Raw genomic sequence first — 12,819 nt, 5'->3', positions numbered from 1 at the left:
ACACTCACTGATAAAGGTAAGGGCTTTGGTACATAATTAACTTCCCACATGAAAATGCAAGATGGAAATCTTGCAGTGACTCAAGCTGCTGTGAAGGATGTGCTCAGGTGCACGCCACACATTTATTCTTCCAATGGTTATAATATCCTTGAATGAAAAAGGAATTAACAACTTTCCATTTAGTATGGAAAAAAGCAGGTATAAATCCAAATATGACACATGAACAACACAGTACAAGTTCACATCCCAGTTTATCTACAGGCAATCTATCTGCATGCCAAAATGTGGCAATAACAAGTATGTGTCTTGTTATCTCTAGGCTTCAGTGACAGGTTTTATTTATAAAGAAAAAGGCCTTAATGCAGCAAAATGCTTAAGTAAATACACAGTTATTTGTATCTCATTCCCAGCAAAGTCAGTGCTAATATCCTTTTCAAACTCTGAAATAATCCAAATAATCTGCTCATAGTGTTCTCACCATGCAAAGTACATATAAAATGCTTCCAGTTTCTATTACTGAATTTGGTAACAACTCCTTTTTAATTTGCAATTGCAACAAAAAAAAAGCCATAGAATCACAGAATCATTTAGGTTGGAAAAGACCCAAGTTTGAGTTGAACCATTAGTTTTCAAACAAATCAAGCAAGAATAGGAATCAGTTCCACTATTATTTTTTTTACTTGTTGAGAGTAATATTTAAATGTCTGCAAGATAACTTCAGTCAAGTTTTAGAGCTCATAAATGCTGATTCCACAAACAAAAAGGACAAGGAAGGATAAATTTTTGCTTGTTTGTTTTTTAAACGTAACACATGACTAAAAAAAAAAATTCAAAACCTCAGCTGAATTACTTGGTAGGTTCAGTCTTGCTTCAGTAATGTAAAAACTGAACTGCCAGTTTAACTAACTAGGTAAGTCATGTTTATGGCTGGAGGTTTTTTGCAGTCAGACATCAAAAATGGCTACAAGACTCAACTAGTGGTTGTTGCTGCAAAGAGGTGTGTTCTGGTTCAAATAAATTTAAAAACTCCTAAAAAAGTGTGCTTCATCTTTGGTAAAGGACTATGCCTTATAAATTTTCACAAAGTAGCTCAGATTTCTGAAAACTGACACCTTTACAGGTAAACTGTTTTCTCTCTAAGTAGATTTGAATTTAAGCCAACTTACTTTAGATGATAAATCGAGTGAGTGACTTAAGGTTAAAGGTCCTGATCAAGACATAGAAGAAGTAATTCAAATTCTTAGTCCAAGACTGATCATGCCAAGTCCTAAGGTTAAGAAGATATAATCACAGAGTTCCTTCTACCAATAGTCTCAAGAGACCAGACCTGAGACTAGTGAAACTCATCATTACCCTTATGAAAATAATGTTTCACCTTTATATTTGGCAAAAAATAAAGATTACATACAGACGTTGTTACACAAATTACAAGCAAGCATATCAGAATTACTTCAGTAATTTAAATTGTAACTTCTGTACCAGGCAAAACCTGAACTACGGAGGTTTAAAAGTGTGCTGACACTTATTCCTTTGGTACAAACACACTGAAAGCTTTTTGAAGTTTAAAACTCACTGCAATAAATTTTTCTCCACCCCTGACTATAATAGGTGGACTACTTTGAATTTCTCAACTCCAGGAGTGGCAGCTATATTCCTACAATCAGCACTGAAATATCCCAAACAACTTTGTTTTCAGTTTCAACAAGAAAGAAATGAGTCTTTCACCGACCACAAATAAAAACACATGAATATTACCTCTCTTATAGGATTAAAGTAGCAGCAGCTGTTCTTCATGCTTTCATCACCCCACATTTAAAGCAACAAAAGATTACCAAAATAGCAGCAACAGCTCTCATCAGCTGGAGAGGATGTTGGCTTTTCAGTGTAGGGCATGTGAACTGTTAGTGATAGAGCTACCAACACTTGTCTTTAATAGTAGATGCTTATACAAGAAACATGTGGCACACATGGAAAGCCACATGGCAAGCTCACATGTAGCAAAGGATCATTGAAAAAAAAAAGCCTAATTCCTACTTTATTTTTATTAAGACAACTATCTTCACTTGTGTGTGAACGGAGGAAACAGCACTGCCAACAGAAAAATCAGACATCCTTACAGATAGCAAACACATTTCACTATCACCTACTTCAATCAGACTAGAAAAGCTTTATTAAAACAGATGAGAAGACAAAGGGCTCCATTTAAAACTAAATTATGTCCAGAGGTTTCTGCCCAGGGCCTTAATTTGCAATTGACAAAATAGTGTTACGACTTTTCTGTTTCAAAAGGATCATAATGATAAATCAATTAATAACTTTCCCTGAAACTGTATGTTGCTATACAGAGAAAAGTCTTTTTGCAAAAGAAATTAAATGCCCCTTAAACAGTTCAATCAATCTGTGTTTAAATAAGTCATTTTCAAAATTTTGGTCTATTTTTCTGGATTAATCTAAACATTAAAGAAAAATAGCTGGTGGTTGGGGCTTTTGATTTTTATCTGTCTTAAGAATTCAAAGATAAATATTACCATCGCAATCCTGGCTCCAGAAAAATACTTGACTTGATTATTCAAACACTGCACTGCTTTTTCAAAAATAATTCTATAATTCATTAGAAAGAACCCCTAGAGTTTCATCTCTCCTTCCATAACTTGATCACTTATCTTTTCAGTCATCTGAACCATAACAGGACACAACAGACACCGAGTTGTCACTTTAAAGTCAGCGCTGGGCACACAACTGCAGCAGTATGTGAATGTACCTGGGCAGGCAGAGTGGGAGATCCTGCCAGTGCAAACTCACAGGCAGAGCTTGTTTTAATATATTGCTTTCCAAAAGAGAGAGTTTCATTCTTGAAGGAATAAAACTGGCATTTAACAGGGAAACAGAGAATACAGAAGTTTGCCAACCTCTACAGAGCCTTTCTCTTAAAGTCACCAGATATGCATCGAGCCCTGTTTAACTTGTATTAAAGCTGCTTCAGTTGAGTAGATTTTCAGTTTTCACTGCATAGGGCTATTTCCTTGTAATTCCATCACAGTCGGCACAAACAGACCTAGAAGGGCCTAGTCCAGGACCAAAAAAATATTCAGCAACTCTCCTAATACATCCCGTTCAATGACAATCAGCATTTATACCTGTGCAGTTTTTAAAGCAAACTTACATACAGCTAAATTTAATGGCATTATTTGTATTAAGGGTTTCAGACTTACAGATGTTGATTTCTACAACTGACCTATCAAAAGCAAAATTGGAATTACTGAGACTCTAAATAAAGAGACAAAGTTATTTGTCTGCCTCCATTGCTATTGATTGAACTGCCTTACCAAATTATTAAGATAAAATGTAGGAGAAAGATCTGATTGTAGTGAATCTGCCAACTATACACATACACATTCAACTGGAAGTTACTAAGTAGTAGAGGAGAAGAAAGATGTTAAGAAAATTTGTATTTCCACAGATCACCCTGTCCCCTAATGTATTTATTCCCATGTTTCCTCCCAGATAGTCAAGTAGATCATATGAACTGGAAGTCAGCAAAATGTTATGCTTGCATATAAGCCTATATATACACATGCAGTGAGGGAAATAGACAAAATTTATTTTAAAGAAAACATGAATACTTTGTTTTCCTAAAAGAAGAGAGGAATAGAAGGATATTTTTTTCATCCTTTCCAATACTTTAACAAGCGTCCAGGTTTGCTCAAACTCCTTATTCTAAAAAAATCTTTCATAGTAACCTTTAGCACAATTGTGGCCATATAAAACATACTCTGGTTTTGACAGTAACACAAAGCATTTTATCATAACTGAGAAGCACGTCTGTACAATAATAATTATCCCTTCTTTTGTGCAGGTTCTCAAAAAAATTAGAAACAGAGCATTTGTGGGGAGTGTATGATAAATCACATCATATTTTTTCAGGGAAATATGCAGAATTATTCCAATGTCTACATTTTTAAATACATAATAGCAGAAACTTTGCAGTATGACAGAAAAAGTAGTCATAGGTATGGGAGTCACATATTAAACCACATTGATACATACCTTCCATAAAGACTATGTATTTTCTCCTCTTAACTTGGCTAGTGAATAGGTCTTTCCAGAAAATCAAAATCTAATTTTATTTAGTAATTTTAGACACTGCTTATTATTAAAGTCTAGTCTACATTTAAAAGTATTTCTAGAATAATTACAGTAGTTTGGCTATATTGGAAAAAGAAATCTACTACTGTAGCTATAGCAGTTAAACCAGGTAGACTATAAAATAAAAGTGCATTTTTCTCACATAGTTGTGGAGCAAAGAGACCAAATGACCTCCAGACATCCCTTCCAACCTTAATTTTGCTATGATTCCATCTGATGGGATTATTATTTAAGCGGCACAGGAATACTGGCAGAACATTGGGAATAAGTGTGTAGGTACCCATTTAAATGAAAATCCACACAGTATAAGCACACAAAGCAGCACAGGCTGACCCCTCAAGTTCTCGATTTCCTGCGAGTAATTCAGAATATATGAGCTACAAGATTAGTTTAGAAGGGAGCGACTTTATTTGCAGAATTAACAGGGATCTTTTATAATACAAAAGCATTAACTACTTTAATAGAAAAAATAGAATTTGCCATAAAAACCATTAGTTTTCTCCCGCACTTAAAACAGCCAAACATTTATTTATACTCTGTGGAATTCAAGTTTATTCCTGTAAGGCTTTTTTTTAATCACTATTTACACATCAGCTGTTCATGCTATCTTGCTGTGCTTTTGGTAAAGCACAGCAAGATAACAGTACTTAGACTTGTACTTGATATTCTAAAGGCTTTATACCCAAACAAGGAGTCAAATATAGACTGATACACAATGAAGTATTACTGTAGTTTCTAAATGGATAGTCATGCTTTATTTCAGGACCAAAATATACTCCCTCAAAATGTTTTATCCAAATGGCTCTGAATCATAGTAAAAACAAAACAAAGGACATCTGCTAGCAATATACCATTGGTACAAAATTAAATAAGTACTTAACACACTGTCCTTTCCAGGGTCACAATGCAGTCTATTAAGGGTCTACAGATTTTCTGCTTTTTTCAGGGGGTAAAACTGTCATGGCTGTTGCCTTTTTAAGTAAGAAAAAGGCCCACTCACAAGCAATCCTGTGCTTCTTCAGAAATACTCATTCAGTCTAGAAAAGGAGGATGATTCAAAACCACAACTACTCAATTTTCTAAAGGTTGTACAAATCATGTTGGGGGAAAGGGGAGAAAAACAATCTGAGCTAAAAATAAGTAACAAAGAAACATTATCGTTCACAGAAGGGTACATTAGGTCAGAAGCTGCTGCTTTTTAACACCAGAAAGTCCTTAGAGCTTTCTGTCTGAAAAGTGAAGAAGCAAAAGAAGTCACCAAGTTAAGAGAGCAAATAAGTTGTTTACTCAGCATTTTCTAGAAAAGCAAAAAGAGCTTTAAAGCAAAAAGAGCTTTAATCACAAACTACATGTCCATGGTAGTGTTTTTTAAAACTAAATCCAGGTCATCATTAGATCTTAAGTCTGAACCAGGTCATCATTAGATCTTAAAGAAACAGCCAATATTATTTTGTATAATAAACTAGCACATATCATTAGACCATCCTCTTTCTTGTCCTTTCTCCGCCCACTTCTCACTTTGCCACTGTCCTTACTGCCATGTCTGTCATCCACTTCTATCACAACTGTGAAACTATTATTGACCATTTCTAGAGTCAAACTAAAAGAAACACTATTCAGTCACTTCACAGCCCTGGGAGCTGTGGAGGGTAAGGTGGGTTCCTTTGTAATCACTGCAATGCCTTCATGTGTCATTAAAAAAGATCCTGTAGAAACACATGAAAAGATCAAATACTGGTCTATGGCATTTAAAATTAAACTTCAGAATATAAGGAGACAGTGACATTTAATACGTAGTATATTATATAGATTCTATACATCTCTTACACATGTAAAAAAGTCAAATAATAGAGTAAGATTAACCTGATGAAAATTAAGAGTACAATAAAGCTATTTATACATTTACACTTTAAAAAATTGATGGTGTTATGCACTCAAAGTCCTAGAATCTATGCAGGAGGATAAATATTCCATCTACCATTACTCAGCTGGTTCATTGTAAGTCTCAGAGCCAGTGCGGGATTGTTGGATAAACGAATCACCTTCCTGACCAATTTAGGGAGAACGTCATAGCCTAAATTACTATGTTGAACTCACAATGATATAGAAAAACAAGCACATTTCTGTAACTGCTCAGGGCTGTCAGGCACCTCCGAAGAGACAGGCACGTACCAGGGGGACAGACTTCAGCGCCACTCCAGCAAAACCTGAGGAGAATAATACAGCTATTGTGCTTCAGGAAAAAAGAAAAAAAATACATAATTAAAAAGACAAGCAGTGGCCTCCAATGCCACAAAGCTGAGAGCTGAATCAGCCAGAAATAGCTCCTAGAGGATGAAGTTGCTCAGAGTTAGCCACCTAGGACACAGAGCAACCAGCAATTTCCTTCTCCTAACTCTGGTCACCTAAGGACATCCAAACTGTACATTTTCAATTAATTACCTAATCCAACTGGAAGCAATTCCATGGGGCAGAATGACTTCAGAAGAATGAAAAAGCCAACCACAGCTATAATGTCCACTTTGCTGCTGTTCTCTACAGATGAATAATGTCCTGTAACAATATTGCACACCAACACATACAACCTGTAGTGTCAAATTAAATGTGACCAAAACAAACAGATCGTAAATGATACAAGAAGCTGCAGTTTAAAGACCTCAGCAGCAACTGCCACTTATGGTCACAGCTAAAGCTAAACTGGATTTTCAGGTTCAGTCTGCTAGAACTAAGTATTACAATTTATCACACTGGGGAAATAAAAAAGCTTATAAAATGCTGAATTTAATTATCATATTAATTTATGGCATAATCAGTATTTGGTTACAACATATATGTCTTCACTCAAGTAGGGTAAATCGTTTCCAAATTTTATAATCTTTTACTTAGGTACTACATGATACCTTAAAGCAACCTGTCAAAACCTGAAACCAGAAAGTTTCAGGAATCTAAGCTCAAAATCCTGGAACCATATATCTTAAAATATTTCAATTCAAAACAAAATTTCAAACACAGGAAGCTTGAGAAGCTGTATGCAATTCAGAGCAAACTGAGTAGAACTGAAGACACAGTAAACTTAGAGAAACTGTTCTCATACTTAGCAAAACTGATTTCACAAATGAACTGCAAAACTTACATTAACTTTGAACTGACAAGAGAAAAATAAAGTACTAGTAGAGCAGAAACACAAGACACACATAACCCAGACTAAAGCTCAACTTCAGCTAATTTTGTTTATAGAAAAAGCTGTTACTCAGATTAATATCTCCAGTCTTCCCTCATAAAAACATCCTTCTAGTGTTTCTTTTTCAGACCAAGTACAAATGTAACTTTGAAATTAATCACAGAAATTTTCCTCCATAAGTCTGCACAGACACTCAATTTCTTTGCTCTATGTGTGTGTACTACTCCATATGTTAATTAAGATCTTCCATCACCTCTTGCTCTTTCATAAATAGGGACAGGACACTCAGCAACAACAAAGAGAAAGAAGCAAGAGATAAAATGAGTGTATTTCAGAGTGCTTGACACTAATAAGGTCAAGTTCAGGTTGTATTTCAAGTGAACTCTGCTACTAAAAGGTAAAATGAAACTGCCCTATTACAAAAGGGAGGTCTAAAATAACTACACTTTAAACGCAGTACAAAAATGTGGAAGCCTGAAAAATTAATTTTCAAATTGCTTTTTTGAAACTCACTCCATTTCAGCTCTTACATCTTTTATTACCAGTTCTGCAAACCCTATCAGGCGTCCTCAGCAAAATCCTGTTGAGCTAAGTGCTGTACAAAGAAAAGACTCTGCCTTTAAAAGCTTAAAAATACCACATCCGCATCAGAAAAAGCTGTAGTAATTTCTCTCTAATGAATTTCCTTCCTGTATTCCATCCTACCTATAAAAGGAAAACTTCGTTCAGCCCCTAGTTTTCTATCTCATACCACTCTTGCCTCATGTATTTAATGAGTTAGACAGGAACAGCCACACATGATCTGATAACCACGTACCACATCTGCTGCCACTGCCCTTCGTCATCTCTACCCGAGCGGGAAAGCGCTCCCTACGTGTTTGCAGGGAAGGGTTTCAGCTCAGTAGGCTCAACTGGTTATTTATTTTTAAACAGTGCAATCTCAGCACAATTCTGGGTTCAAATATGGTAAACAAGTATGGGACAGAATAGAGAAATTCTTTACAGTCCCAAATTACAGTTTGGTTAACCAAAGCGCTCCCTCAGCCAGGTCATTACTGATGTTTTCTTCCACCATCATGCCAAACGAACTATCCAAAGTCAGACGATTTCACTGATCAACTTCAAAGCTAAGATGGATAAACAAACAACCAAAAGAAGCCATAAGGTAACAGCAGGATTGTGAGAGTACTACCATACTCATCATATAGTGTGATATAATAAATAATTTGTAACATTCAGCTCAAGCACATGCTCGTTCCATGCTAGATAAATTCTGGACCATTTTATTAAAAATAAATCATCTAGACTGTCTATTCAGCATAACTTCTTAGTCGCTATAATAATTTACTTGTTTCAAGTAGAATCAAGGTCTGCATGAGCTCAGCATTCCATGAAACCTAAGACATAGGAAAGCCAACACTCTAAAAACTCTTTTTCCTGGGGAAGAACTGAACCTGGCACGAGGGACATGGCAGTTCCCATATTTGTATCTGCCTCACAGGGTGAGTCCAGCTGACACATTTAGATGTAACAGAAAAAATAAAATAATAAAACCACAAAATAATCAAGGATGCAGTTTAATAAACGTAAACTGGACTTGCAGCAACAAAACCCATTGTCACAAAGAGATGTAAAAAGCCATTTGTGTTTTGAAGATTAGGATAACAAAAGTAGATGCTTATCAAAAACCAAGCAGCCAGCTGACCGTAACATCTAGCAAGAACGGCAAAGATTTTTTACAATATCTAAAAATCAGACAGAGAATGTATTTCAAAGTTATCTTATTAAGTCATAGTGAAACCCTTTAGGTAAAATGTTCAACAGTCGTGTAAACGGCACAAAATGTATATTGTGGGTTTTTTTGGGTTTTTTTAGTTAGCGAGTAACTTGAAGTATTTGGGTGATTATGATACTCACAACTGGATTAACACACAAACATAAACCAGCCTAGCAAAGCACAGCTCCTGAATCACAGCACTTCTTTATTGCTACATGCAGTGGGCATTTCCTCAGCACTGAGCAACAAGTTCCCTGAAGTTTCTAACTGATAAGAAAACATTATTTTACCATACATAAGCATTGTTGTTGTCAAACAGAATTTTCATTTCTGCATAAGAAAACAAATTTAGCATCAGATACTAGAAGAAATCCATGAAATTTTCCAAGGATTCAGTGGTGAACAAACTGTAACCCAACTCAAGTGAGCAGAGGTTATCCAAATACATCAACGGGAGAACAGATCAGTTCAGAGACCACATTTCCTGTTATATCATTGCACATTCAAAAATTTAGACCAATATTCCTTAAGATGTTGTCACATCAGAATGGATGAGAAATCCTAAATAAATAAAACCCCTAAAGACAATTTATTTGATTGACAAGTTTGCAAGGTTGCCACAGGTACTAAATAGTAGATTTTGTAGCTCATGCTGTATATAGGAAAAGAAAATACCATGCAGTGTTTGCAAGTCCGAAATAACAGTATGTTCATTCTAGATACCAGAGTGACCAGAGGTCTAGAACCACTCTTTATTACCCAGTCTAAAATGGGAAATATTATTGACAATATTACAAAACCATTCAAATGCTTTAGTAACAGGGATCATGTAAATATCTCAAGAGTCAGGGAGACAGGTTCAAAGAATCTTAATAAAATGAAGATTTAAGAACTGGCCCCAAATTCTTACAGGTCTCTCTCATAACTTGTTCAATGTTTAAAAAGGGAAAAATATATTATAAACAACATATTCATAATGAAAAAGCAAATATGAAAAATTTAATAATATCTCTATTGCACAATAACACAACACAGAAGTGTAACAGAGGTGAGTGTGAGCTACAAGCTGGAGGAAGTTGAGTAGGAACAACATTTGAAATCCCTGAACACATTTTCACAGTCTGGAAAGACACAATCAATTAGGAGCAATAATAAATTTGGTATCATAGCAATGCATATTATTGTTTTAATATTAACTACTGTAAATACAGTAGATAACCAGAAAGACTTAAACCGAATTAAAACATTGTTTTCTTCAGTACTTTCACTATTAAAATTTATCCTAATAACCTTATACTATCTAATTTTGATTTTTTGGTATGAAGCATACCACAAGAGCTAATAAAAAAAACTTCAGATCACAGTAATTAGAATTTTAGTAAATAGTTAAAATAGCTTTGAGAAGTCAAGGCATTTTACTGAGAGGAGATAAAAACCTCCCTCTATAGCTGCAAATTGCTCAACATAAGTCTTTAGACTGTCAACGTTTCCAGAAATTCACTCTGTAAGTAGTGCTTATATTAGAAAATAGATGATCTCTCCCAAATCATGAATTTTAATGGCTACAGTGAAATCAGCATGGTTGTGAATCTGCTGGGCAGAACTGTAATTTAAGTGCAATCCACCTAACGTGAGCAGTTAGTTTGGAAACAGGCTGTAGATCAGCCAAACGAAGTTAAGTAAAACAAACCTCAGCAAAATGCAATAGATGTGCTGAAAACTCTTTTTTAAATTATTAATACTTACTGTTGTACACTCCGTGGTACCATAATAAAAGATACAAATGCAAAAAAAGGATGTAGAAGTCGGAGCAAGCTTTACATAGCACTTTGCTCTTTTAAATTACTATAAGATAAATAAAATTTAATTCCAAGGTCTGAACAATTAAAAGCCAAATATAACTATGCAAAAGGTAGTGCACTGCAAATTAATTTGTGTTTGGTTGATTTGATTAAGAAGCATTCCTCTTAAGGTAATCATCACATGCACTATCACCAATTACACAGTATTTTTTAGGCATGACACAAAGCAGGTTATTTTCTCAACAAACACAAAAATTTCTTCAAATCCAAGGACATACCTTAAATAATTCTTAATGGAAAAACAGAAACATTTAATTAGTAAAGTATCTATGCACATAATGAAAAACTTGTACACATTTGAAGACAGCTTTTTTTTTTTTTTGCAATATTTTATGATTTCAAGCTTCTGTATATTTTTTGCCCTCTCAAATAAATTAGAAAAAAACCTGAGCTTATTATAAAAAACAATTCTACAACAGGATTCAGTTCATTCCCATACAATGCCATGGTTCAAAAATAGAGCATGTAACAGACGTAGCATATGAATAACCTCCTCACCTTAAACGTGATTACTCACAATCTTAATGTTACATGTAAATGGAAGCATTCCATGGAATCAAACACTGGCTCAACACTTCTGTCCTGCAAATTACACACTAATCAAAGACACCACCTTCAGATCATGACATATTCTTATCCAGAGATTTCCAGATCTTGCCACTGGGTTACAACAGGATTTGATATTCTGCTCCAAAAACAATTTCTCTCTTCCTTCTGCCTTTTAAATCCCTAAAATCCAACAGCCCATTTTTAAAATCAACACAAACTACTACATGACATTCTGGATTAGCACTTAATGTCTCTATATGACTTATTTCTCAAAAGTTCATCCTCTTGCTGCACATTGTTTGTTGAGAAAGGCAGGGTGAGTTGAAGTTACTCTTCATATTACTCCATGAAAAGTATAGCAAATAGGTGACCCTTCTTTTGACAGCAAGAAACTAGGCAGAGATAATCTCTGTTTTCTTTTCTTTAAGAAGATGTTACCTTTTTTGCACTGCATTGCTCCAGTCTTTGCTATTTCCCAGGATCTTAAGATGTCAGCAGGAATTTGTTATAAATCGCCTAAATGGGAGAATCTGTAACTTCCTAAATCACATCGTTTATAAAAAATGTCAGCTTCTGTCAGAGTACAGAAAGTTCTTTTAAAGCCGTAACTTCATTTTATGGCCCTGGCCAAAGGAAACAGTTGTCTTTTTTTTTTCTGCATGGTTCATCCCTGGCACTTTATCATTTTCAAAAGTCTCTTCTTTAGTTCACAGCAAACAATAAAAATTTAAGTTTCAATGTGCTCATTGCAGTCAAGGAATTTCCTCAGCTCCTACTAGTTTAATGAAGCTGTGAAATATGTTACTCTGGAGCACAGATGATCTGTTTGCACAGCTTTCAAAGGATAACTGCACCAGTTCTGAAGCAAAAGGAAAATGTCTATTCCTTCCATTTATATGGCCAACAATAACTTCTACATTCTGACAGAATCGTGTGTATACTGGCGGGGAAGGGGAGTTTCAAAACATTTTATCAGGAAGTCCACAATCCAATAAAATCCAGGCTCCCCAGATACTGATCCAAACTGATGCACAGGACTTGACTCTGAAGTTTTGTTTTTTAAACACAGTTACAGTTATTTTTTTCAACCAAGAACCACAGTTGTATTTTTCAGCATGGATGACCATAATAGATGTGAACAATTAGCGGATTTCTCTTCAAGTAGAGAGAGCAGTATTATTTTTCTATCCAAAGAAAAGTCAATACAGTAGAATACTGGGTCTGTAACAACATACTCATCTACACTAGAAGATTCAATGAACAAGAAAAAACTCTCATTTACATTATACTGAAAAATACTCCAG

The 12,819-nt window shown here is 35.0% G+C and overlaps 2 protein-coding genes across 2 annotated transcripts in view; one reads left to right on the top strand and one right to left on the bottom strand.

Annotated features, from left to right (window-relative positions):
• Window positions 1-12,819, top strand: part of RUNX2 (RUNX family transcription factor 2) — a gene marked incomplete at both ends in the record, with an annotated part of 216,112 nt that overhangs the window by 15,322 nt on the left and 187,971 nt on the right. The window lies entirely within an intron of this gene.
• SUPT3H (SPT3 homolog, SAGA and STAGA complex component) overlaps window positions 1-12,819 on the bottom strand; it is a 255,548-nt gene that overhangs the window by 231,330 nt on the left and 11,399 nt on the right. The gene's annotated exons all lie outside the window — the stretch shown is intronic.

Source organism: Zosterops lateralis, assembly GCF_965231275.1.
Source record: "Zosterops lateralis genome assembly, chromosome: 3".
Lineage (NCBI taxonomy): Eukaryota > Metazoa > Chordata > Aves > Passeriformes > Zosteropidae > Zosterops > Zosterops lateralis.
Note: the sequence above shows the minus strand (reverse complement) of the source record. Positions and strands in the feature narration are given on the sequence as shown.